The following is a 24,425-nucleotide window of genomic DNA, read 5'->3' on the forward strand; positions in this document are numbered from 1 at the left end:
GAGAGTGGATGACCCATGATGGAATCTATGAAAGCACGGCTGTTTGAAAAGCTTTCTCCTCTAAGGAAGTAGCCTTGGGAAGTCCATCAGTAGACTTAGGAGATCTGGGAACCACTCCTTGTGTGGCCAAAAAGGAGCAAATAGGGTCATCGACACATTGCTGTCTGTGTTGAACTTTTTCAATACGTCTCTCACCATGCTGAAGGGAGGGAAGGCAAAAAAGTCGAGATCTGACTAGTCCTGCAGTATGGCATCCGTCGCCCATGCCTGCAGATCCAGAGCTGGGGAAAAATGCTGAGGAAGACGATGATTCTTCGACCTTGCAAACAGGTCTATCAATGGCTTTCCCAACAGCTTCCACAGGTCGGTGCACACCTGTGGACTGAGTGTACACTCCGTCAGTAAAACCTGTTTGCCACGACTCAATTTATCTGCCAGGACGTTCATTCTCCCCTGAATGAAGAGGGTCACCACTCGGGTCTCGTAGCTCAGTGCCCACAGAAGAAATTCCTTGGCTGCTTTGTAGAGCGAAAAAGAATAAGTTCCTCCTCGGTTCTTGATGTAAGCTGTCTGAATGGACCACCACTGTCTTGTTGAAAGCCTGCGTTGCAAAATGTTGACATGCAAGATGAATCGCCTTTAATTCTTTTACATTGATGTGGAGGTTTCTTTCGGTTGGAAATCACACTCCTCAAACCTCCATACCGTTGAGAGGAGCTGACCAACCCAGATCCGAAGCGTCTGAGTATAACGTTATGTAGGGGTTCATTGGAGCCAGAGACTTTCCTGTCGCAAATCTGTCCTTCCCCAGCCACCACTGAAGGTCCTCTTTGATCTGGGGAGTGATGTTGAAGATGAAAGGATCCAGGAACGACTTCCTTTGCCAATTGGCCTTGAGGTGAGGTAAAATTGCAGTACTCTTGTGTTTTCTGCAGGTCCTCCATGCACTGAGATCTCGAGGGGGAGCGTAGGAGCCAGTCGTCGAGGTACAGAAAGATGTTTATCCCCATGAGACATAACCATTTTGCTAGGGGAGCAAGTACTTGAGTAAAAACTTGAGGGGCTGTGGAGAGTCTGAAGCACAGTGCCCAAAACTGGAAGCCTGTCCTGAAACATGAATCTCAGATACTTCCTGGAATTCGGGTGAACTGGAACATTGAAGTATGCATCTTGCATGTCGATCGTGACCATCCAGTCCCCCTGGTGGATGGCTGACAATACCGGTTGGCTTGTCTCCATTTTGAACTTCGTTGTTTGAATCTAGAGGTTCAGGGCACTGACGTCCACGACAGGTCTCCATCCTTCCGATGACTTGGGAACCATGAAGAGGCAGTTGTAAAACCCCTCCGTGCCTACACCCTCGACTACTTCCATGGCTTTCTTCTCTAGAAGGTCTGACATTTCCCGAGATAGGGCTGAAAAGCTCTCCGAGCCTACTGAGTAGGCCGTTAAGCTGATGAGAGAGGTTACTAAGGGAGGTTCTCCCTGAAAGGGATTGCATAGCCCTCTTTCAAAACCCTCAACAACCACGGCTCTACATTCCTTTTCTTTCACTCGGTCCAGAAATGAAAAAGTCTTGCTCCCACTGGAACACGTAGGGCAGATGACTCACTTTTGAGGTGCTGGCTTGTCAACAGGTTTCTTGGCTGCTCTGCAAGTTCAGAGGTTGGATCCAGGTCGGGACTGGAAATGACTTCTATTATTTGAAAGGGCTGTTGTTGCAAAGGCGACGATGTCCTAGCAGATGTGGTAGTTACAGTGGCTCGTGCAGGGAACCTAGTCCTTTTGGCAGGCTGAGCAAGAAGGTCCTGTGTTGATTTCTTCTGAAGCTCTACTAATACACGTTCCAGGGTACCCTGCAGGAATAAACTTTTCTTGTCTAGGGGGGCAAAAAGAAGAGAACGCCGAGATGGGGCAACTCCCTTCACCCTAAATGAGCACCACAAACCTCGTTTCTTAAGGACTCCTGTGGTGAAGATGGTTGCCAACTCTTGTGCCCCATCTCTTGCAGCTCTATCAGTGCAAGCCAGAACTCCCAGCCAGTCCGTCGCAAAGTTTTCTTGACGAGTTGTACAGTCTTCTATTTTCTTAGCGAGAGCCCCAACCATCCAATCCAGAAAACTGAAGACCAAGACGACTTTACAAGATGTCTTTAATTAGATGGTCCAACTCCGATGCGGTGAAGGGAATTCTGGCTGAGGAAAAAGCAGAATGATGCAAAGCATCTATGATACTGGAAAAGTTCCCTTGAGAGGAGGCAGAAACTCCCAAGGACAGTGCTTCTCCAGTTTCATACGATAGATACTTCTGCCGTATCAAGTGAGAGGGTGGCGTACAGAAAACCGCTTTCCCAACGTCTCTCTTTTCTGCTAACCAGTCATTCATATGGGCGAATGCTTTCCACGAAGACGACGACAAAACTATATGCAGTAGCCTGGCAGTACCTGGAGGTTGTCACATCAAGAAAGCCAACCCTGGTGACGAAGGGACAGCCGGAGAGAAGGATGAAGGGTAGCAGATCAGGAAATACCTGAGCAGCGCTGCGTAGTTCGACATAGGTTGCTCCTATTCTACTGGTTCCTCGGTGGAAGGAACAGGTGATCCTGGTGGGTCCATGGGTTCTTGAACTACTGGAGCTGGTTTCTGAAGAAGGCTCAGAACTTTGTCAAGTTGGAGTTGAAGCAGTGCCAACGAAGGATCTTGGGCAACTGAAGGAAACTCGCCTGAAGAATCAGGTACTGTGCTGGAAGCTCTTCTTGCAGGACCGTGTACTTGCTGGAAGGTGGATGAACTTCAAGGGAAGCGCCCACAGACACTGGATGCTCGGACACTGGGCGCCCACTTGCTGTTGGAGCAGACACTGGATGTTTCGAAGCCACTGCACTCTTAGCGGACACTGGGCGCTCAGTGATTTGACATCCAAACACAGAGCGATCATACACAGGATCTTTAAAATCGGAACGATTGGATACTGGGCACCCACAAACTGGAAAGGCAGACACTAAACGCTCATGCGATGGGCGCTCGGACGAAGTGAGCTCATACGATGAGTGCTCAACAGATGAGGGCTCGGACACTGAACGATCTTCTAGTGGACGCTTATAAACAACACTATTAGACTCTGGGCGCTCGGACACTTTGCGACAATGAACTGGACTGGCAAACACTCTTTTGGGGTCAGTACGCATGTTAGAAACTGAATGGCCACAAGAATCTTTCACTGGCGACTCCCAAAACCTGCACGAAGGGAGAGGGCTACGTTCCCTCTCTAAAGCTCACTTACGAGACGGGGGCAAATCAATTTCCAACAAAGCACCTGGCCTTTTCAATGGCCTAGAAACTCATAAAATGACCAGTGCGCTTACTGGTTCCGAGAGAGTCTAAATCACTAGATGGCAGGCATGTACATCCAATCAGATGCCTTTCCAATGGTGTTCCTCTGCAGCCCGGAACTGGCGGACAACAGGCTCAGAAGGGGAGACAACTGCTTGTGCGCAAACCCCACTGACCTCCCTTGGACTGCCAGGTTGCTTCCTCCCAGGTGAACAGGGGAGTTTAGCAGGGACCTTGGTCTAGGAGCATCGGTGGGACGAACAGCCACTCCCTCCACTGACACTGCACTCATCACTACACTATTAAATTCGTCCATCAGGACCTTCACAGAATTCCCAATCTGGGAACAGTATTCACAAGCAAATTAAACTTCTGATCTACCCATGCTTCTAAGCTGGCAATGGCATTGGGTTCAGCAGAATGAGAACTAGGTAAAGGAGTGACAGGGAAAGCTGGAGGACTGGAAATGGGAGAAAAAAAATGTCACAGGTGTTGAAGGGATAGGCAGAACAGTGATATCAACTCCTGGAGAATGAACTGCACAAGTGGAAGCCTTGGCTTCAGCCCTAGCTGTAGCTTTCCTCAGTCGGTCACGCTGTAATTTATCCAAGTGTGTCTGTAAGGTCTTCCATTTCTCCTTATCCCAGTCCTTACATTCTTCACAGTTAAGCTCGGGAGAGCAAATTTGCTCCCAGCAAGAACTACATATGGTATGAGTCACATCTTGCTGAAGTTAGTCTAGTTTTGCAGCTTTTGCTGCAATACTTAATGCTAGACAAACTAGTGTCAGACATAGTTAGTCTAAAGTTCAATCGAGAAAGTCACAATTGAAAAATATATCAGAATTCTGGCTAAGCTAAATAGCTGCGCTACCAAAAGCAAAGGGTACTTCACCAAAAGACAATCTCCGCCTATCCGGTGAAAACGAACCAAGAGCTGCTAATGACCAGTGTAAAGTCATTAGCTGGCAGATACGAACTGAGCTCTTTAGCTATGTTGTACCTATTCTTCCCCAAAAGTGGGCAGGACAGTATACCTACACCCAAAACAAAAGAGCGCTACCGTGAATTTTGAGTTTTGAGCTGCCATGTAAAGTAGAAATTAAAGCTATGTAATTATTTGATAAGTTACCTATATAAAATTAAAGTTTCTCATGACTTAAAATTGGAATGATTGAAAGTGTATTAGATTGACAAAATTTTACCTACTGATTTACTTCCAAAGGTTAATAATCACTGCTAGTTATATTTTGGACTGTCACACATGTTTGACTTGTTACCAACACTTTGCACTCTGGGCATTCAGGAGGGCCATGTGGACTGTTCATTACACGTCCATATGTCAAACGAGTATGGCCTGTTCGAAGATGCATCAGAATTACTTTTCTCTCTCTCTCATATGATTAACTCCATTTTCTAAAACAGGACTTTGTTTCAAATTTTTATTTACAGATTCATCATTCCATATACAGGCAGTCCCGGTTTACTTTGCCATTTATTTATATATTCATCTTATTTCCTGTTTTTATATTACTCTTATACAAGAAATATTAAAATGGGAATAATCATTTTGAAGGTTTATTTTATGTAAAACTCTTGTCATGTTTTCACTGCACTTGTTTAAAAGTAAGGTTTTCTTATGATTTTTGACGATTTTCGACGATGTTCCGCTTACTTTTTTCGAGTTCGACGCTGCGAAGAACGATCAGCTTCATATTTTGCCATTTATTTATAATGGCTGCATATCCATACAATAATTAAGATTTAACATTGGCTCTTGTCATGTGGAGTTGTTTAGCAATCAGCTTCATTTTCCAATTTTTTCTTATACAATTTGCTTTAATACAATATTATTTTTCAGGTAGTAACTTCGAACAGCTTTCATAGCTCTTCTTGAGTTGCTAAAAATCATAAAATTATTGAATGATACTTGTTTCATCATTTTGATGTCTACTGTGATTGCACACAACTCTGCTGTGAAGACAGGCATTATTAGGTAGAGAAAATTTATGTTTCGTTCTGGGATATAGCTGCATATCCTACTCCATGCTGCGGTTTAGACCCATCTGTATATATTGCATAATCTGAACTTTTTCATCTTATATGATCTATGGTTTTGTGTCTATAATGTTCCAAGGTATGAGTGACTTTTGGATATTTCAAGTGAGTGCACGTCTTTATTTATTCATAGTCCAACGTGGCAGTAACTTCACTGTTGAAGGTACAGTAATTGTATATTTATGTTTAGTGACTCGAACAATTTATTAGCTGTAATTGGTAAATGTGGTGAATGATTGTTTATAAATATGCCCCTTAGATCAAATAGATTTTTTGTTGGTGAATCACTTCTTGATTCTTAATGCACTTTTCATTGTTATGAACTCTCTATGGTGGGTCAGTGCCAGTTCGCCATATTCAACTTGTACAGAGGAGACTGATGAAGATCTAAATGCTACTGTGAACATTATTTCTTCATTGTGAATTGGATCTAATATTTTCAGTGCTGCTTCTGATGCTGAACCATATACAGTACTGGTATTTCACTTCCATAATCAATGATTGATAACACTGTTGCTTTATACAGTCTAGTAAGAGTATGTCTATCAGCTCCCCAATTGGTTTGCGACAGTTTAATTAGATTTACAGCTCTTTTGTATTTTGATTATATGTAAGTTATATGGGCTTCCCAATTCAGTTGTGCATCAAATATCAATCCTAAAAATTTTGCAGTTTGGCCAATTGGTATATTATGGTTTCTAATTTTCAATTCTATTTCTTCACCTTTTTTCCAATTTTTATTTTTATAAAACATGACGGCTTGAGTTTTTTCTATGGAAAATCTAGAGCCTACAGATGGGGCCCTTTCATCTGTTTTTATTATAGTTTTATTAATCATTTGTTCTGCATGCTTTATGCCTGATGCTGTATAATATATGGCAAAATCATCCATATAAAGGTTACTTTTAATTCCGACCAGTAGCATGTTATTGATGTCATTAATTGCTAATGCAAACACAGTAACACTAAAGACGCTCCCTTGTGGAACTTTATTTTCAAGTGGAAATGTTTTGGAAAAAACATTATCTGTTCTCACCTGAAAAGTGCCATCAGTCAACATTTATAATAAATTTAGGAAGATGCCCGAATATGTTATTATGTAATGTTTTTAAACTAAGAACAAACATTAAATTCATCACAGTATTAATGACAACAAGTTCCTCGCTGGGTGAGCGGGTTTCGTTCTCAGCTACCATTCTGTTGGTCGCGAGTTTGAATCTCCGACCAGCCAGTGAAGAAAAGAGGAATTTGTTTCTGGTGATAGAAATTAATTTCTCGCTATAATGTGGTTCGGATTCCACAATAAGCTGTAGGTCCCGTTGCTAGGTAACCAGTTGGTTCTTAGCCACGTAAAAATAAATCAAATCCTTTGGGCCAGCCCTAGGAGAGCTGTTAATCAGCTCAGTGGTCTGGTTAAACTAAGATATACTTAACTTTTTAATGACAACAAATATACACATTAATTCCTTAGTGAAAACCATTAAATTTGTGTACACATTTTTTAGCTCAATTGTCAGTTACATGTGAATCACAGTTCTGTAAGCAACATTATGACTGACTGTCTATTTATGCTCTCTTTCTTGTGTTTTGTACTGTTATTATAGACTAGTCTTGAATTTATTGTCCCTTACAAAAAGATTAAAATAAAATTTATATATCCATAAATATACAGTATTGCATTCAAAAACTTTGACAAAGGTCACAATCAATGATATATTTGAGCTTAAAAGTTCCAGGAGCTTATGACATATTTTGGACAGTGTAAGCAATAGGTACCTCCTCCTCCTCCTCGCTCAGTATAAAATAAGCAGATGAGCTACACACAAATTCAGTACATACAGAAGTGTTTTTATATTTTATCACTCCTATCTTTAGTCACATTCATAACTGAATTTACCAGCTTACAGGACCCTATTCAAAACTTAAAATAAAACACTATACAACAAGAGAGGGAAGAAAAAATAAAGATTTTTGCATGATTGCTACACTGGCAAAGGGGTGTTGTCTGGCCTATCTTTGTTACTAAACAGACTTTGATAATCTGGGAGGCTTGATCCCCAACTATCTGCAATTTGAAGTGCCACTACATATGAAATTTTAATGATACCTGAAATTATCTATCTTTCATATCCAGCAACAAACTGAATTGCTGTACCTGATAGTAGATATTAAACCGATAAGAAATTCAGGTAAAAACTATCCTGAAATGTAGTTATCTGAGAGACAATGATAAGCTTAAATCAAGTAAGGTAAAAACTTTGCATTCGAAAACAGATTGATCACCTGATTTATGGTTACTAAAACTAGCGTCACAACCTATAAGTTACTGTATTGATGCTGCAATAAAATTAAACAGGAAACTAGAAAAAATTAATAGTTTAAAGGGCGTTTTACATAAATATCTAAATACTGTAAATAATTATTTACTATACATACAAGCACATACTGCGTACGAATATATAACAAAATCGAACAAGGATAAAATGTCCATCTCTGTCAGTCCACATGACAGGAACCTATTTATTAGATCCCCAAGACTGGGACATTTGCCAGCAAATGTCTCGTAGTAAAGGGCACAACACAGTCATTGTAGTATGGGTGATTTTCACCAGACTTAAAAAACCCATGAGTCAGTCTTGTATGACCAATTCTTAGCACACACAACATAGTTTCTAGTCTCCTCAGCATATAAGGATATGATCAAGGAGATACGTAATACTGGCCATTTTTCAGTTTCAATATTTTCCCAAAGCAGCATTTCACGGGAAAGAATGAAGTGAAAATTCAAATTCCTCCCTCATTCCAAAAATGTCCAAAATCTCCCTTGGCTACCTGACATTGATTTATAGATTTTAGGCATACATGCCAAGCACTGGGGCAATTAAGGCCAATCATCACTTGGATTTTAATATAGATATAGCTATAATTCATGCAAAACTATAGATAAAACTTAATATATAATAGTCTTTGACAAGAACTGGATATATAAATTGGTAAAATCTGATATCTGATAAGGATAAATTCTAAAATAAGTTAATTTTCCTTAAAAACATCAAATTTACTGCCATCACAATTATTATCAGGCACCTCGCTCATGGACTGCCATGTAGTGAGGTAGCTCTCCTTTCTTGGGTAAAAATTTAGTTAATTAAAATATGCTTTACTGTTAACACTTCTTGACAGGAGCTGCAGACTGGGGCCCTCTCCCTTCTCTACTTTGCATTAAGTATCTATGTGTAGCATGTGTATGTGCTATACACGGCCTTGTTAAAATACTGTAATGCTAGTCCTCCAATCTGAATGATCTGATGATGCCTTCTCTTAACTGAAGGTCAAATTGCCTTCCCTTCAACTTCATATTCCAAATAAGTTATCCTAACTCATTTGCCACTCCCCACTTCTGTAAAAATGTAATCTGCTTAAAATCAGTGTGTGGGAGATTTACAAGTGCCTGAGTATGCACTCCTATTGATTCTTTAGCTGCCTTGTCAGCTCCCTCATTCCCAACTATACCTACATGAATAGGTGCCAAATAAAAGAATCGATTTCATCACAGCACATGCGAGGAACGTCTTGTTGAAATTGGGTGAAAAAAATCTAGTGTCTGCTGAATAACAGCCACAACTGGAGAGACCCTGTCAATGACACTTAATTGGAGATGGCCCACTTCCCTTGTACACTTCAGCCACGGTTTACATAAAACATGCTAACAAATAGGCAAAGGGGTAATCTTACTTGGTGCCTCAACCAAAAGAGCTAGCAGATTGGGATACCACTCAGCTGGGGTCAATGAGGAACTACCAGGCTTATTTGAGACCAGAATGAGAAATACTGCTGATCACTTGGCAAACCAGACTGAATGAAGGAAAGGTGGTGTGGAGTCCAGATTGCCTCATGTGGGAAAAACATCCCTTAAGGTAGCCCATGGGTTTGGAACAGAACAAATAATCACTGACAGCTCTCTATTTAACCATGTGGTGAACAGGTTGATTACTGGTGTTCCACAAAGTTCAACAAGTCCATCAGACAAGAAAGTTGGGACAAATCTTTTCTTGTCTGGGACAAATCTGTCCCCATTAACTGGCCTGGCAGCAGATCACATCTACCATGACATTCCACCAAGTAGGAAAGTCCAATGCTGACAGCTCAATGGCATGACAAACAGACCACTGGTGCATCTGCATCAACAACCAGCAGTAATGAAGGGAGACAATCCCCACTTGTGAAACTGCAAAGTTGTGTTGTTGCTCATCACCACTATGGGGTGACAATCACATAACCTTGAGTACAGCAGCTAGCTGTGCTACACACATTCCAATGATATGCAGATGCAGTTCTGTCCACACATCTAAAGCAAAGCAACTCTTAGGTATGCACCTCACATCTAAAGCAAAGCAACTCTTAGGTATGCACCTCACCTTACTTTGATATAACCATCAAGAGCACCATCTCCAGAGGTGTGGAATTCAAAGCAATTTCCACTAGCAGGTTTGACTGCCCTGCCACCAAGCATGGTCCTCCTCACTTCTTGGCTCATGGGTACAAGATGAGGGACCGTTGCTCCAGTCCACCCATGGTGCAGGTTACTGAAGCAAGAACAAGAGGCAGTGGTAGTGGACAAAAGCCTATCAAAGTCAAAGGTGATCAAGGATGACCTGCCAAGTCAAGTTTGTTGTTCCTGTTGCAACAGAAACTGAACTGTAACCCCTGTGAGCTTGCTGAAGTATAAGTCTTATAGAAAAATGTTAAAAACACTACCACCAAGTATGTCACAATTCCTAGGTACTTTTCCTGTAGACATGGAACAAGATCAGACTTCCCCAGTTCATCGTGAACACCAGGTTGAAACAAAAGCAGAAAAGGCAGTTTCTATACTGGAGCAACTGCATCACAGAGGATGCCAAAACAGCCAGTTGTCAAGACAATGTACAGTAGTAGTATCCAGGGAGAGCAGGCCTAACCTCAATCTTAGTGTATACCCCATATTAACCTCTGAAGGGCCATTTCAGTCCAAAGCACAGAGCTGTTATCTGCAAAACTGAAGGCTAAAAATAATGTTTGGTTTAATTAGTTTTTTTTTTTTTTAATCTTTTTAAGATGGTTTCTCGTTTGGGAGCAGCATTACTCTGAGTTGTCACAGCAGCTATCATTCATAAGTCCTATAACAGTTTTTCACTACTATAGTTAGGGAAGAAGAAGAAGAGGGAGACCAAGAAAGAGATGGAAGGGCTGTGTGAGAGGAGACCTGCGTGAGAAGGGAATGATGAGGCAGAAGCACAGGATAGAAATAGATGGTAACGGCTCATCCAAAACGGCGACCCCATATAAAAATGGGAACAAGCTGGGAAGAAGAAGAAGAAATTGGGAGACAAAGAACTGGCAGTCAATCCTTTTGCAGACAGAACAACAGGTACTTCCTAGGAAGCTGATGGATGGGTCTCAAAACAAGTATCCTTCAGATCCACCAAAAACATTAAGTCACCCTCTCTGATGGAATCCAGCACAGAATGCATTGGCACCAGCTTTAACCAAGACTGAAGCACAAACTTATTCAACAGAGGTTGTGACCAGTCTTCAGCTCCCGGTTAACTTCTCTACTAAGAAAGCAGACTGTAAAAGCCCAGACAAATTGTCTAAAACTTTAAGTGCATTCTTTTCTACCCTCTTCCTCACCTAAAACAACTGTGCCAGAACTTGATCAATCCTGGAGAGCATGCCAGAAACAGGATCAAGTCAGATTGGGGGGGTGGTCGTTCTTTATAAGTTAATCTGTAACCATCCAGGCTGTAAGATTACCCAGGGCTACACCCCAATAATGTCAACTGACCATATGGGATAACAGCCATCCCCCTACTTGTGGAAGCAGGAGAGGACTGTCTACCTCAACCTCCTCCTCCCTTCTTACCCCAGCCCCGAATAAGTCAGTGCTGGGAAAGGGGAAGGGGGAGAGGTAAAGGTCTTGGAGGAATGCTCTTTTGTGGGAAGAAACCAGGGCCCCTTATAGCAGCTTCAGAGTTTTAAGCCTTCCTGGTACCAGACAACAGCATGGATAGCCCCAAATGGCTTGTATACCCTACCCTTAAAGCCCCAGAGGGCTTGACAAAGACTGCAGAGAGGTTCGAAGTGTCCCAACTATCGGAACACCTCCACTGCTGCTTAACTATTACTCTATGGACAGAGTAAGGGGGGAACTTAAGAAGAGTTCCACAGTGTGAGACTTCTCATAACCTGAACTTGTCACAAAAGTGTAGACATGCAGAAACAAATTCTATGGAGAAAGGTTGCTCATAGGTTTGCACTATGGTCTGACAAAAAGTCAAAGTGCAACTGACTCCAGTTTCCACAGCTGAAAAGGAAGCACCTTGTCAGTTATTGAGTTCCCTCTAAGGGAAGGCTGTTTATCAGGGTCCCGACTGAAAGTCAATCTGCAGGACAATCGAGAACCTTCTGAACTGAGATCAGAGTTAACATGATCCAAGACAAAATGACAAGCAGCAACCACAGGAATTGGAATGAAGGTCATACCTGAGATGCAACATGATAGGTTGAACAAAGGAGCCATGGTTGCTTCCCCTCAAGATCAAGCTAATGAATGACCTTAATGATTCCTTGAAAACAATGTTATAACTCAGCCTGAAGGGGGTTCCAAAGGAGGGCCCTCAGGTCCGAACTATTCCCCAAGTACAAGGTAGATCCTCTCTTGAAACTGAGGATAAAACCAGTTTGCCCTGGTGACCGCTCTCGCAATTGTGGAAATGAACGGCTGGACCTGTCAGTACCAATTGCTGAAATATGAACTGAAGCTGCCCATGAACAGTGCAAGTGCACACTAACACATGGTCCACCTTCCCATAGACTTTGGCATGACTTGCCAAAAATTAACCAGTAAAGGTTATAGACAGAGAGAGAGACACACATACTATTTTGCATGCACACATCAAGGGATCTGGATAAACTAGGAACACACCAAAGGTCTGCATGACCACAAATGTGCTGCTCACCACTACTGTATACCAGTAGCATGTGCAACAGCATCCTGTCAGTCTGCACAGAACACAGTCTAGGTGTCTTGTAAAGACTGAGCAAGAAGATAGACAACACACATCTGCACAACTCTGATGAGGTGCAAACAGAAGAGGCAGCCAGGGTAGTCTTCATGTCTCAAATGGAATGGCGAGACACTGGTCCACAAGCATGCCCAGAGAAACCAGTGTCAACCCTACTTATGGCAGATATTAAATCCACAGGTGCTCACCCTGTCTGACAGGCCTCCTCCTGAGAGGGTTTTCAAGATTATGACATCTCATTCTTATGAGAATAAGAAGGGGGTAGAAGATGAGGAGGAGGAAGAGTAAGGAGAAATACACTTGCATTTCTTCACCCTGCTTGAGGCAGGTAGCACATCACAGACAGACATACCACTACAGGAAGATCAACAGCATTAAGCTCCTTAGCAGAAACAGCAGCAGACGCTTTAGCCAAAGGTAAATGGCCCAGAAATACAGCAACAACAATCACTCAAAACATCAAGGGACAACCATATCTTGTTACGTTAAGTGCTATAGCAAAGCTATCAATAAATTAAAAGTTGATGATGAACAAGCCTGTGGCTGGGATCTTACCCGAGGAGAGAAGCATGCACACTTGGGTTTGTAATGTTGAAACCTGGGTGCTGGTTGCCTTCATGCATATAAACCCCAACCCTTAGCTGAGCCAGAGAACAAGAAGGGGGCAGGAAGAGTGACAGGGCAGTATGGGAGGAATGAAACGAAAACATTTGGTGGCAACACGGCTTCTGTCCTTCATATTTTCATTGTTCACACTGTTTTCCTCCACTGCCAAAACAAATACTATACACACAGAAAGAATAATACTGGCATACACATGTCAACATCAAACAGCAGCACAAGAAAATGGGTTGTCTCATGGCAGTAGGTGGGGACTCTCCTCTCCCAACAATTAAACATCTTGGTACAGTACCTAGTCTCAACAACCATTTCCAGCTTCATGCTAAGGGATATTCCTACATAAGAGATTATGGTTTGTATTTATGTAAGGTACACCAAGTTTTTACATAAGAGCACCAGCCTAGAACCATATTCTATCTTAATATGAATTACCTAAGGAAACTGCATTACAAAATATTCTAAATATCTTCACATGTAAATGATTTTTACATACACTGCACCAAAAGTCCCTGAATCCTTCAAGTAAACTTCTCCCCTGAGCAAAACACACCTAACGTTCATGTTTTTGCCAATAACACTAATCTGCATTTTACTCAAGCCAGCAGCTATATTAAAAATGCATGAAGATATTACTACTGTACTGTACGTAGTTTCAACGAAACTTTTAACAAGGCACTGTATACACTGATTTACTGGTGTGTGTATGAAACAAAGCATTACATGCTACACCAGATTCTATTTTATAGTTAATCAAAGGCCACTTGCATTTATCAAAATCAGGAAGCCAGTTCTAGCTTTATTCATACTTTACCATCACAGGCTGTGGATTCACACAAACTGGTCTTTGCCCTTAAGGTTCTTGTACAGACTGCTGCACTTTCCAAGAAAATCTACTTGAATCTATGGCAGAATTTATGATATTAGGGTCATACAGTCCAGTGCCAAATTCCACCTGAAAGAAAACAAAATCAGTTCAAGTCACTGTCATCCAAAAGGGTGCTGCTATTTTTTACACCATATTTTATTGTCCGAAGCTACTGAGCTAAATAGCCCAGATACACTTAGTTGACTAGAGATACAGTAATTAAAATTTCAATAATCCTAATCAAAATTTCAATTATCATCATCACTGCCCATTAAACTGACCATTAAAGCATTACTATAACTTCTGTAGAAAAGTTATATTTTGAAGTGGTAAAATTCAACTAAAATTTCTTTAAGTTCCACAAAATATCCGATATTGCTCACGATTAATACAGTATTTTGGATAGTGATATCCAAAGATTAATATTTTGGATAGTATGCAAAAATGACATTTTTATGATAAAATGATGTTTCATTATACTTACCAAAACACTGTAAAAGCTTTTATCTCTTTAAAATCGACACGTCCGAGATATAAATTTTCAAACTTTGTTTGGAACGCTGATACAATTGGCGGGAGACCCAACCCCACCGGATGCCGGTGGGGGTAGCGTGGCAGGAGACATACCCATAAACCCAGGTCAGTTTCATTCTCGGGCGTTAAAGGATTTTTGCAAATGAGTTCTCTGAAATCTAGAGTGGCTGCTATTAACCTGACAAAACAACCATAACTAAACTCTTCAAGAGGTATGTAAACTTTAACACTTTCTCGTTGCCGTTTGCTGTCCTATTCAGATTACTTCTTCTATTAAAAGGATTTTTGCAAATAAGGTCTCTGAAATCTAGTGGTTGTTATTTACCTCACAAGACAACCACAACTAAACACTTGAACACCTATGTTAACATTAATATTTTCTTGTTAAGACAGTGAAATTTTATCTAGCAATTTTCACCATCTGGTTCAATACCCCAATTCTCCACTTTTGGCTCTATAAAACCCAAATGCATATTAAGCAAAATAAGTCCACTGCAGGAAAAAATGCTGGATTTCTTTTACAAAATGAGAGAATACAGTTGAAACGAAATATGTGCACACTTCACATACAAAATTACTACAAACCCAAATGCCTATTAGGCAAAATAAGTCCATTGCAGGAAAAAGTGCTGGACTTCTTTTACAAAATGAGAGAATACAGTTGAAACTGGAAATATGTGCACACCTCACATACAAAATTACTACTCACACATAAAATTACTACTCAATCATTAGAATCAAACTGACACTGTCAATCTTTTATGAATTACCCTCAGATGCCACATGATTTAGCCCTTCAGAAAATGTGTAATATGAAATTTGTGCTATACACTAAACAATGTATTTAAATCTTCATTCTCTTAACTCCCCTCTTAGGGTTCACTCCAGTTTCTTAACTTTCTATATTTGTAAGCATATGTACAGAAATAAAAAAAATCCCTTAACACATTATGTGAGAAAGCTATAGACCTTACAGGATTTCATATTTTACACTACAACACTTCCTTATGAGAACCTAGGTTTAGATGGCATAAATTATTACAGAATTTCTTTACGTAATCATTTGCTTGGAGTCTTCATATAGTTTTAAACGTACATCTTTTTAGTCAGTTAAAAAGTAATTTTTAGAATGAGATTTCTTGAGTGTCTGCATTATTAAATGGGTATATTTTTAATTTCACATTTTTTTTTACTTCCTAAGAAAATACTTAACAGCATGCATGAGCACATTTTCTTACATACCATTTACATGATGTAATTTGTATAACATATCTGCAATATGATGTACAAATCTTTAGAATTAAAATCATAACACAGTATCAGTAATACTATATGGCTATGTTTCAGAAGATAAGGAAGACCATTTCTGATATTAAATCAGTGTTGGCCAACTACCATTACAACAAATTAGGCTAACACTGCAAGATAAGAGTAAAGTACATAAGTGTTCTGCATGTTACCTCTGCTGGTCATGGCCTCCTTTACGGCACACAGGCTAAGATAGTGCAATTGGGATTTATTCCTACCTAACATTCCCTTAAACTACCCTAGTTTGCTGTGTCCTGGCCAAGCCCTGGAAGAAGAGTTGCTTTGTTCAATCAAAAACTTCAATAAACAATATCTCCATGCAGAGCTCTCCTTTAGAATTATCCTAAGCCCATAAGACATGGCACCCTAGCAATAAGGTGGTAAAACTACTACTGTGCCCTGCTGATGTGGTAACTATTTAAATGCAAATTAGCCATCACATTCAGTACCAGTCGCTTGGGGAGGAATGTAAAAAGAAAAAATAAATAAATATCAAACATAAACCTATGACAAAAACATGAACAATAGTGTAATACACTGGTTGGTGACTGGCAGGAACCAAGCCACAATACTGCAGTAGTATTCTATTTTACCTGTTAAGGTTAGGTTAAGATGTATATATTAAATATTCCTTAGATCAGCAATCAAGCTGGAAGCATAGAAAACATAAGCACAATTCTCCTACAGTTACCAAGATTAGTCTAAGACCTAAATCAAGAAAACTCTAGCCTGCTGAAAGACCAGTTCCCTACACTTAAGACTTATGAAATCTGCAAAGTTAGCCTAGCCTATAAGGCTAGCTGGCATTTACTAAGTCAAGCTAGGGGATTACTACAAAACATTAATAGCATAGACTAAACTATGCTGCTTAGCTTGCAAAAAACTGGGTTAATTATAACTTTAATACCACAACCACTCTTGTGAGCACTGCTTAGCACCAGCCGCATGGAAGGGAGCTAAATCAAACAACTAGGCCTACCAACATCATGGTACATACAAGTAAACTGGCGAATTCTATTTCTTTCGTATTAAGTATATTAACCCTTAAAGGGCAAGCATCATCATATGATCTATAACAGGTTTTGAGTGATGGACGGGCTAACTCTTATGAGTACTGATATCATGCGCCATACGATTTGAATGACTTCAGCGGGGAATGATGTTCGTAGCACTTCAATAGTCCATAAATGACTTACGGCAACTGTAGTAACTCAGCACAGGACAGAGGAGGGATCAGTCTGCCTTGAGACTTGATGGGGGAAATGTATTACCTCTCTCTATCCCATGATGTCTCTTATTCATTTGCTCAAATATACCCAGGGATTGCTGTTGGTTTTAGGCTAGTTCTGTAACTGTAGTTTTGCAAAGAAATTAGAAAAACATGTATACCTCACACAAAGTTACTGCATCTCCCTATCTCGGTATTTCTCGTAAATATCTTACAACAAATATACTCAGAATTTGTTACTGATTTTAGTTCTTATCTGTTATGATATTGTGTGAGCTGTAATTATAATTTTAGAAAATGACAGTCACTTTCAATTTCCCATCAAAGGAAAAGTTTTTTTAAAATGTTTGGTAAATTTTTACAATAGTTCCAACTCCATTTTTCTAAAGTAATTATGTATTTTCATGTGTTTTGATGTGTTCTGAATGGTTATGATAGTAATACATCGGGGAAATTAGTGGTTTTTAAGTTACTAACCTATACACCCCTACTACATCCAACAAGGTTGGGGACCCTTCGGGAATGTGGGGTCTTGGGTGGGGTAAATCACCATCGACACAAAACAGCATTTGAATTACAGTAGTGAATAAAATGACGTAAATCATAGCATACCTAGCAAGCCATAGTCAGTCAACGTAGGCAAGTGTAATGTAGCCTAACATCCCTTAACCGCAAGGGGGTGGCGGAATGGCACTGCACGCCTTATCCGCATTTATAAAGATTCTTGGCAAGCTCGTATATACTGGCAAGAGGTAATGTTGTGCTGCACGCGCTAGCCACAGGGGTTACAGGAGGTAAATCATGTTACAATATTTTAAAAACAATTATAAATTTACCTTAATTGGATGGACACAAACGTTATCATGGGTTATATCCAGAACGAGGTGGTTGTGGCTCATCTACAGCATCATCGTCATCCGAAAATGATTCCCTAGGTGGCCGAGTGTCACTTAAAGGTGGATATAATTTACCAGCTTCAAGTAAAAATTGGTGTAAAACTGAACTGTACTGCTGCAGGTAACACTCCATGTTGTCTTAAAAAATCAATGCATCATGTTTCATTTTCAAAGAAATCATGAATTAAGCAAAAATAATCAAAGTTACAAGACGAACACAGACTGGACATAGCCTCACTCTATGACAGACTTGAACCAAATGATAAGCGAAAATATCTGACACCTGTAAGATTTTCACCAGGTCACGTGACCCCTAGACATAACACATAACTACCCACAATGCAATTTTAAGGGGGAAAAAATTTGCATCTGAACCACAATGCTGTTCTAAACAAAAACAAATTCGCATCAGAGCACAAACTGTGTCCATGTTAGAGTAAACAAAACACTGAAATTGGTAATTCTAAGCCGGCTGTCCGCGGGGAGCTAGCCTATGGCAACTGACGTTTTCCTATGTTATTTAACGTGCTGAACAAGAATTTAAAATAACATTTTGGCGGTCGGCTGTAACTAAAATGTAATTGACCCTTGAAAACTGCACATCTGTAGTGTGGGTCGCATACAGCTCAAGAGTAAATTACAGCTTAGCAGCAGCCTACCGGCAAAATGTTACCCTAAATTCATGTAAAGCAAGCAAAACATAGAAAAACGTCAATTGCCATAATCTAGCTCAATTGGACACTATTCGTTACTTGCGACCGGGGGTGAAGAAACTGAAGAAACTTAACAGGCAAACAATGCTGCCATCTTGGGTTACGTAACCACTAGGGAGCCATATGTTCTGTGGGTGTGGGGGGGGATGGGGTTACAGTACTGCACAGAAAGTACAAGTTGGTAAAGTGACGTAGGACTTGCGTAGAGACGTGGTGGTAAATAACAGTTACCCAAAAAAATAACACTTCCATATAAAAAACACTCTGGTAAATCTATAGGTAGATCTAAGCCGGCTGTCCACGGTGGGCTAGGTTATGGCAGTTGACAATTTTCTATAGAACTTTACTTGCTGAACAAGAATTTAAAGTAATATTTTGTCAATCGGCTGTAATTAAGCTGTAAATTACCTTAGAACTGTAGCCGACGTTAAGGGGGACCGGTTGGGAATCTGGGTCCTGGCTGGGTAAAAACACTTTCGAGAATAGCTAACGGTGAGGGGGACCCGTTGGGAATCCGGGGTTCTGGGTGGGGTAAATAACTTGGGAAAAGGTTTGGGCAACTTATTGTTGTATTTCCAGTTATATATGTCATTTGGACCACGAAAAACAAGCGTAAAAATAAGGGGGAATAAATGGATAGCACGAGCCGTTACAAAGGTAATTTTCAAATATCACTACTACTGCTGATTCCAGGCCATGTCACGCATGCGCAGTCTTACAATGGAGCTTTCGGTTCATCCAATGCCTCCAACTGAGAGAGTAGTTGGTGGGTTTTTTTGGCGGGTGTTTGTACCCAACCAATCACGTTGCAACGTTACCCCAACATTACGTTTCACCCAGGTGGAGAATTTGAGGGATACATAAACTCAAGTTACATGTATTCCTTTTGCTCAACTGTTTTATAACAGTTTCCTATTCGTTGTAGCTTATGCCTACAACCTTCTTCCAGTACTTTTATGTTCACAAATATATTGACGTCTCTTCGCAACATGATTTTACCATAAATAACTTACAAAATTACTTTACATTTGTCGGCAGGCACCTGAAGCATGTATACGGGGTAGGAGGAGAAGGGTCTTACAGGACGTTTCGCTACCACTTTCTCTCAGTGACGTTAACAGAAACCTTCTTTTACATATTTTGTACGCCCTGTGGTTGGCGCGCACAGCGCAATATTACCGCTTGCCAGAGCATACGAGCCTGCCAGATTATTTTAAAAAATGCGGATAAGGCGCGCAGCGCCGTTCCGCCACCCCAAAACTGAAAGCAGAGATACACTTGTAGCACCCCCAACTTCATCCTTCCTACCCTGTTCCGGTGCAGTTCACCGGCACAGTTCGCTCACTCTTCAACCCAGCACAATGGCGAACGTCAGCCCCAGAACCTCCTGCTCCTCTGAGCCTGTAACCAAGGGCAATTTGCCACTTACCTGTGTCAATTGCTACCTTAGTTATAAGGACTACATTGTACCGGGGACAACTATTGTATCCGATTGCTGGAGAGCTTATGACTGCCTGAAGGACGAAGGCTACGTACACTTAACCGTCAATCACTCCATGAACTTTGTGGACCCAGTAAATGGTGCCCATACAAATACTATTGAGAGGAGGTGGAGGGAACTTCGAGAGACGACGCCTAGGTACGGCCGTAGGAGGTACAACTTCATCGGGTACTTGGCAGTGGCCTATATTAAAATCCACTTTGATGACCCGAAGACGAGGCTCCACGCGTTCGTAAAGGCGGCGGCTGAATTGTACCCTCCACCCCTTTAAGGTAAGGTCCCTAAACTATCCGTCTTTATTATTAGGTAGTTGGGTCACCTGTGTTTTGGTGTTATTAGGTTTTAGTGCTTTTCATGTAGGAGCGTTATTATTTTTTGGGTAACTGTCATGTACCGCCATGTTTCAACATAAGGGTAACTGTCATTTACCGCCATGTTTCAACATAACAGTCCTACGTCACTGTACCAACTTGTACCTTTTGTGCAGTACCCCACCTTCCCCACCCCTGCTGAACATATTGCTCCCTAGTGGTTATGTAACCCAAGATGGCGGATTTGTTTACCGTTTACATTTCTTCGCCCCGATCGCAAGCAACGGTTAGTGTGCAGTTGAGGTAGCCTGTGGCAGTTGACGTTTTTCAGTGTTGCTTTGCTTGCTTTGCATGAGTTTAGGGTAACATTTTGCCCGTCGGCTGCAGCTAAACTGTAATTTACCCTTGAGCTGTAGGCGCCAGTGCAGGGGACCCACGGTACCGGTGTGCAGTCTTCAAGTGTCAATTACGCTTTAGTTACAGCCGACCAACAAAATTTTACTTAAAATTCTTGTTCAGCAGGTAAAGTTCTATAGAAAAACGTCAACTGCCATAGGCTACCTCACCGTGGACAGCGGGCTTAGAATTACCAATCTATACATTAGCTCCGCGCCTGTTTTTACCTTTTCAACTGGTTTTTTCTACACTTTTAGGGATTCTGATACTGGCGGTGCACCTATTTGTCGTCGGCCAAATGGAATGTCTCTTCGCCGTGTTTAGTACTGGCCCGGGGGGTGTTGAGTACCCATACGTAAACAAGTTATTGCACTTGCCGGACGGGATATGAACCGCTTGAAACAGACGCATTCCGTGCTCTGTCTTGTGAAGATCGCGTGGGAAACCCCTTGTTGGATGGACTTCACAGGTTAATTACACTCAAGTGCCAAAAATTAAAGGTAAATTCATAATTAGCAACCAAAAAAATGTAGAAAAAGTTAAGTTAGAAGGCAGTTGCAACCGCGGAGCTACCATATAGTTCTACCGCTCTCTGTCAGGGGCATTGGGTGAACCGAAAGCTCCCCTGTAAATCGACGCATGTGTGAAAAGTCTCTTTGAAACGGCTCCCACTGTCCATTTATTCGGCCTTTTTTTTTTACGCTAGTTTTTTGTGTTCCAAATGGCATATGTAACAGGAAACACAACAGTAAGGTGCCCAAACCTTTTCCCTAGTTATTTACCCAACCCAGAACCCCGGATTCCCAACAGGTTCCCCTTACCGTTAGCAATTCTCGAAAGTGTTTTCACCCACCCAAAACCCAGATTCCCAACAGGTCCCTCTTACCGCCGGCTACATTTCTAAGGTAAATTACAGCTCAATTACTTTTGGCCGCCAAAATATTACCTTGAATTCTTGTTCAGCAAGTAAAGTTCTATAGAAAAACGTCAACTGCCATAGGCTAGCTCACCGCGGACAGCCGGCTTAGATCTACCCTGAAATTTTTTGAAGATGGGGATTTTATATAAATATTCATATCTCGGATATGGTGAATTTCCCCAAAAAGTGTTCAGAGACAAAGTTTAATTATTTTTTATGCAAAATGCATCTATAATACTATAATTATTATAGACGAGTTGGAACTATTGTACAATAATACCAAACGTTCTTCTTACACCATGTGCATTTGCAGATCTTCCTATTTCCATTGTTTTTTCTTAAATTGGCAACCTTAAAGTTTTCCTGGTCTGGGGGTGTTTAATATATACAGTATATTTATATACAGCCCATCCTTTAAGGTTAAGGAGACTACGGCACTGAATAAAAACTAGGCTAATACCGAGTTGTGGAATAAAGTAAAATACCATTAAAAAACCTAAGCCAACATGGGGCCACCTACCCTGAACACGTGCTATGACAGCAAGGCTTGGCCTAGCCTAAGCCGCTAATTAGGCCTACATTTCATTACACCAATCTGATGAAAGCAGTTAGGACCACAGCCTATTGTTGGGGCACTTCACACCTGGGAAAAAGAGCAAAAATGAATTGTCTGGTTACATTTCGAAGGCCTAACGGTAGACCAACAAAGCCTTTCACATGTATTAACAGAAATATGACTAAGGAAATGGGTACAGCTGATTTCATGTAAATTATTCTGGCTACAGTTTTATGTGTACAATACTTTTAAGCCATTGGAGTTACACTGTAGTTCTACCGGCTTTTTTTTATACAGGTTAACTATAATACATAAGGATTACACTAATTATGTAACTTACGGTGTACTTGACAAGTCACAAGATGTCACATAAATGCAACTAAAGTAATTTAGGGAAGACCTCTGACGGATCACGGAGTCACTAATACCAGGACCAGGAACTTATGAAGTTTACGATTACGACTTAACTTTATGGCAGTCAAGTGTCAACCAAGTCACGTGACATAGGTTCCAATAATGTCTTGCCTACCTCGGACAACCCAATTTTAAATAATTTTCGTTAATTTTGACACATTTTATATACAGTACGGAAAGATATGATGGAATTGGGTTTTCTAAAAAAATATATCATGTCATAATTTCCACGGTCTTCGTTAGGTTGTATGATTAAAAAGATGGAGACTTTAACTGGAAACCCCAGCATTGTGACCAGGTATTGGGTTCATACAATATCGTTAGTCCTATTAGCGATGCAGTGATCTTGAATTGAATCTAACTAAATATCAGTTCCCTGGGCTTATTAACATGCCTTGTCTATACTCAGTAAGTGGCATCTTTCAATATAGTTGTAAAGGCTTATCCTTACCTATTTTGGGAATCACAAGAAGCCAGAAGTACTAACTGTAGGCCAATTACGGCTAATTAATCCTATTTCTTCTCCAAGCACAAATATTGTTTTTTTTATTAAACATGGGATGATATTTATATGATTTATAAAAATGAAGATCGGGTAAAAATCACTATTTAAGTGATAACTAATAATGATTAGTAATTGTAAGTCTGTTAGGGTAGGCTACTCGGTGATGTTTAAATCACTATATAAAAATTAACAAAAATAGACTTGAAGGTATATACAAAATAAATACAAATGCCTCTGCTGTCATAGTCCAGCTTAATTTAAACTTACCAACAACAGAATATGCAAGTATGGATGGACACAATGAACATTGCATACACCAACATATTATAGGGAATACTAAGCCCCGATTTTATCTTACTACACTCGACAAGCATTAAAATATTCATATCTATGTGCCTACAAAAAAACACACATACCTATGTAAACGCAGGAGTGGCAATAGTCATTAATATAACAAAGTATAACAGATGGTTGCAATTCTAACATACTCCCATTATAAATTAATATAAAGGTCCGGTTTAGATCACCCAGATTTACCAACCACCAAGAAAACCACTATTTGCTACTAAATGCAACTTTCTCCTAAAAAGTGCACAACAACATACCCTCTTATATAACAGGAGACTTAAATACCAGATACCCATTTGTTGGCCATACAAACCAAAACCCCATAAGCACAAGAATAACCATGTGAATGAACAATGGACAACTAACACAGCTTGGGTCCTACATTCAACAACACAAGAACAATCATATCATAGGTAAACCAGACATTACAATGAGCTGTCAATAAAATCAGTGACAAGAAATCACTAGTACAATAATGTCAAAAAGGGCGAATTGGAAGAGATGTTTCATGGTTAATTACTGAGGAAAATCACGCAGTATGAACAACACATAATATCATAACAACCAGACGTAATTACACCTGTGAAAATAATTACAGTGCAACAGAAATACGAAGACGCATGCCATGTCATAGACCATTGTTCACCAACAGGGAGGAGAATGTGTCATAATCATATACCCAGCATTGACTACATGAGACAATCAAGCCCTGCCCCCACACCCCCAAAATAAAAAAATCTCATAAAATGAAATGGCAGACATGATTTAACAGAGAGAGAGAATATAATAGTGCCGTTCAGGCAACATTGGGCGAAGGAGTAAGTCTAAGATTTATCTAATAACTTATTAAATG

At 40.5% G+C, this 24,425-nt stretch overlaps 1 long non-coding RNA gene across 3 annotated transcripts; it reads right to left on the reverse strand.

Annotated features, from left to right (window-relative positions):
• Positions 1 to 10,858: 10,858 nt before the first annotated feature.
• LOC136831433 (uncharacterized) lies at positions 10,859 to 22,810 on the reverse strand. 3 transcript variants are annotated; one of them, XR_010850872.1, is made up of 3 exons: positions 22,646 to 22,801; positions 22,270 to 22,392; positions 10,859 to 14,030 (listed from the first exon to the last, which is right to left on the reverse strand). It is a non-coding gene; the product is annotated as an uncharacterized lncRNA (long non-coding RNA). The 3 variants fall into 3 exon arrangements; XR_010850873.1 differs by lacking the exon at positions 10,859 to 14,030 and adding an exon at positions 14,481 to 16,050 and having other exon boundaries at positions 22,646 to 22,810; XR_010850874.1 differs by lacking the exon at positions 10,859 to 14,030 and adding an exon at positions 14,481 to 17,137 and having other exon boundaries at positions 22,646 to 22,780.
• Positions 22,811 to 24,425: the final 1,615 nt, after the last annotated feature.

The sequence above is a fragment of the Macrobrachium rosenbergii genome, chromosome 48 (genome assembly GCF_040412425.1).
Source record: "Macrobrachium rosenbergii isolate ZJJX-2024 chromosome 48, ASM4041242v1, whole genome shotgun sequence".
NCBI classification, from domain to species: Eukaryota; Metazoa; Arthropoda; class Malacostraca; order Decapoda; family Palaemonidae; genus Macrobrachium; species Macrobrachium rosenbergii.